The sequence below is a fragment of the Pyrus communis genome, chromosome 11 (genome assembly GCF_963583255.1).
Source record: "Pyrus communis chromosome 11, drPyrComm1.1, whole genome shotgun sequence".
Classification (NCBI taxonomy): domain Eukaryota; kingdom Viridiplantae; phylum Streptophyta; class Magnoliopsida; order Rosales; family Rosaceae; genus Pyrus; species Pyrus communis.
Genome location: NC_084813.1, coordinates 12,839,135 through 12,843,202, shown reverse-complemented (window position 1 = coordinate 12,843,202; position 4,068 = coordinate 12,839,135). Strand labels below are relative to the sequence as shown.

General features: G+C 34.5%; 1 long non-coding RNA gene across 1 annotated transcript; it reads left to right on the top strand.

Annotated features, from left to right (window-relative positions):
- The first annotated feature begins 1,475 nt into the window (after positions 1 to 1,475).
- Positions 1,476 to 3,790, top strand: LOC137708871 (uncharacterized). Its single transcript, XR_011064840.1, has 3 exons — positions 1,476 to 2,234; positions 2,448 to 3,275; positions 3,399 to 3,790. It is a non-coding gene; the product is annotated as an uncharacterized lncRNA (long non-coding RNA).
- Positions 3,791 to 4,068: the final 278 nt, after the last annotated feature.

The window sequence follows — 4,068 nt, the reverse complement described above, 5'->3', positions numbered from 1 at the left end:
CATTCTGTCTAGTTTATTAACTTGTTTCGTTATTTCAATTTTCGTAAAAACCTCAATCCCCCTTTTGCTTTAATGTTCATTTTAGTTAGAATTCAATTTAGTTTGTGTTTTTAAAGCATTTTGAGTTTTTGGTTTGTCTTAGTGTTTTAAACTTTAATTTTGCATTCTTTGAGTCTAGTTTAGTGTTTTAAACTTTATTTTACGTTTTTGAGTCAGTTTCCAAGAGATTTGCAATCCCTCCTAATCCCCGGTCCAGAACGATCCCTACTTATACTTATACTACAAATCGACAAAAAGAGGGTTTAATTTGTGCGCGTATAAATCTCGCATCACCTACAACACCACACAACACAACACTAATGTGATAAAAACGAACTAGGGGTAAAATGGTCAATTCACACGTACGTTTTAATAATCCAGGGACGGGATGTCACAATAGGGGTTTCTAAATGCTAAAGATAAAAAAGAGAGATGTTTTCTTAAAAAAAAAAAAAAAAAAAAAAAAAAAAAAAGACAGAGATTGGATCTCAAAATTTTGTTATGTCTTGCTTATGAACGCGTGAATAATTATAGATATCAATATATGAAATTTATTATGAAGTTCATGTCAATTAACGATTGTTATTGCCTTAAGTGCGGCTATTATATTTGATTTATGTCCACAGTAATAAATCAACGAGAGCTTGTAATGTGAACATATTATAAATAATAATAATAATAAACGTTTTAATTCTTTAAGTTCCCTTGAACTTAATATGTGAACTCACCGTGACAAATAGTAGGAGAAAAAGTTTTTTGCACCTGTTGCATAATAGATGTCTCACATCTATAGTCATGTGTTGCTAGCATAATGCATCAAATGTGAGACACCTGTTTCATGTAACGAGTGCCTGAAAGCTTATCTCTTATAACACAACTGAAAATGATGCGTAAAATTTCTTCTATTATAACCATTTTTTTTTTTACTTTAACGTAGTGATTCTTTCTAGGGCCTTGTTTTTAACATTCATTTGCTCTAACACTACAAGAAAAATGGGCTAAGAACACAATTGATATGTGTGCCCTTTGCATTTTCATTTAGCACAAAGACATATTTGTGCTTTTGAAGTTCCATTGAGCACCAAAATATCTCAAATGTGCCCCTTAACAAATAAGCACATTAGTTTGTGTCATGTAATTCTGCCTACTAAATTTTGAACGCAAAACTTTGTGTCCAGCTTGCATGTTCTTTTAAATGTCAGAAAGAATTTTTTTTTATTAATTTACAAACACACAATAAAGACTTTTGTGCCCTCTAATTTAATATATTGAAATAAAAAAAATATGTTTTTGTGTCCCTTACAGTTACTTTTTCTCTATTCCCAACTACTTTACACTCTTAATTATTTAAAACTAAGCCAAGAAAATAAAAATAAATAAATAAAAAATCAACAGTCATCATCGCAAATTGTGAAAAACTACCCAACCATTGCCCAGAGTTGTCAAAAATTGATGATCAAGCAGAGGAAGAACAGAAAACTTGCAAGGCCCCTCCAGTTTCCCAAGTTTTGCACCCAACCATGTTGGCGGTTATCACCTTCCCTCTCCGCCGCAGATACCCATTTGCAAGTTCCCCTCTCTCTCTCTGAAAAACTACAAGGCCCTTCCCGCATAAGCTCATCCCTCTCCGTATCTCTTCTTTACAAGACCTAAAATTTTCAGATCCAATGCCTTCAATTACCAAAATCCAGTAAACAACCTCAAATATACCTCTGACCACCAAGAAATTTGCCCAAAAATTTTCTCGACGACAAGAAAACACGGTATTTGCGACACTTGTTTTGCGACGCATGATGCGGCGGTCGTAATAAATACGAATTTCACTATTTTTCTGCACGGTTAACTTTGGCGCTTTGTTATTTACGATCCCATTAAGTTCCGTCGCATGCATGAATAAGTAAATGAGAAAAGGAAAAAAGTTAAAAATGAGACTCAGTACGTTCGAGTCTCCCTCTCGCTCTCCGCCTCTCTCCTTCTCGCTCTTTGCCTCTCTGCCTCTCTTCAAAGCTTAAATCCTTCTCTCCCACTCTCGCCATAATCGCTAATGCTGAGACACAATTGAACCAGGTAATAATTCATGGTTCTTGTTCCCTCTCTCAAATACCCCTTTCACTATCCCTAATTTTTTTCTCATCTATCCATTCTTTCTTTTTGCTACTGGAACGTCGAATTCAACGTCATATATTCTCATTCGGGTAAGATTATTCGAGGAATTATCTTCCAATTTGTTTTTCTGGGTATTGTTTCATCATTTTTCTGCAAATTTCAATCCTATCTATTCTCCATAAGTTCTCTGGTTGTTTAGGGTTAATATTGTTGGAGGATTTTTTGTAATTGGAGCCAGTTTTTGTAATTGTTGATGTTGTGATTCTGTACTCTATTAATTATGGTATTATTTTGTCAATTAGGTGATGAAATGACGAGGATCATATGGAAACAGTTAACGATGTGTGAAGATTCATTCAGAGTGATTTTAAGTTTATTGATACTTCTGTTGTAGAATTTGATTTAATTTAATCTGAGTTTTTCGTTCGTATGTTGTTGTAGCTTAGTTTTCCCTATCTGGACTTGGATATAAAGTATTATGATTTAGGGATTTTGAACCGTGATGCGACCGATGACAGAGTTACAGTAGAGAGTGTTGAAGCCACTCTTAAGTATATGCTTTTTGTTTAGTGTGAAAATAATAGCATAAGATTTGTTTTAACTATTGATTTTGGTACTTTGTTTATAATTACCAACCCTTTACATTAGAAATAAAGAAAGATAGATATATGAAAGGAAACTTGATGTTCCTGGAGAGATATATGAAAGGAAAATATATCCTTTTGAGTTTTCTACTGTTGAGATGTCATATGAGACTTAGAACGGGGTGAATGTGGGACTTAGGTAACTCTTAAGACATTGATAGTTACTTATATTTTCATTCTTAATTGTTTATCGAAGACTTGAAGTAAATATCTATTGGCAGCTTTTAGATTTTGCTACACTAGTGTAGTTGTGGTTATGGTTGTAGCATAGTGGAATACCAGGATTTTGTGGTAATCTCTCTCTCTTGGAATACCAGGATCTTTTGAGCATCATGCACACTTTTTATTATCTATCTAGTGTGATGCAACAGCCACCCCATTGTTAGTCCTCCATCAATGGATCTTCCTATAATTTTATTGCCTTTGTAGATGGAAGTCAGAATCGACGATTGTCTGCATATTGAGTTTGAGTACAACAAGAGCCAAGTAAGTCGAAATGTATTTCATGGCCAGGGTCTTGTGTTTGTCATTAGTGGTTTACATGTGTGAGATGAAATCCGGAAACAATGGCTGTTTTCTGCTTGACATTTATCTGTTTGTGATGCTCAGTCCCAGCAGGAGATTCCCCTGTTGAACTTGATGTTTACAATTCAAAGGGCCTAGTGTGGCCCGGTTGGTACATCTTGCCTAGTTTGATCAACAGGAGGAACAAAGTGAAGAAACAAATCCATTAGATTCTTCCATCTCGCTAACTAAATAAACGGCATCTCGCACTCTTACCTCGCCTTTGGCGCCTTCTACTTTCATGACCCAAGCTTCGATTTCAATCTGAACTAAATGTTGATGAGGCCTGGTGTGGCCCTTTCTATGTATAATGTTGATGAGGTTTGTATTGTAATATGAAGGGGAGAGACATAAAGTTTAGAAGGAAAAACACTCAAGGGGATCTCTTGCTAGGTTCGATAGAGAAGCACAGGTCTAACATAGGATTATAGACTATATAAATGTTTGGATCATGTATATATGTTTAATTACTGTAAGTTTAATACGTTATTTGATATCAAAATTCCAAATAAGTATGTTTCATTTTGTGAATTATGAATTGTATCAATGATGTTGGATTTTATTTTAGTTTGGAACCTGTAGTAAATTTCACATGGAACAATTTTGATGAAGCTATTAAAAATAATGTCATTGTGGGGTCTCATTTGACACCAAACATATATTTTTTAACCTATGCCAATTATTTGCGATGTTTAGTTTGCCGTCGCAAGTCCAT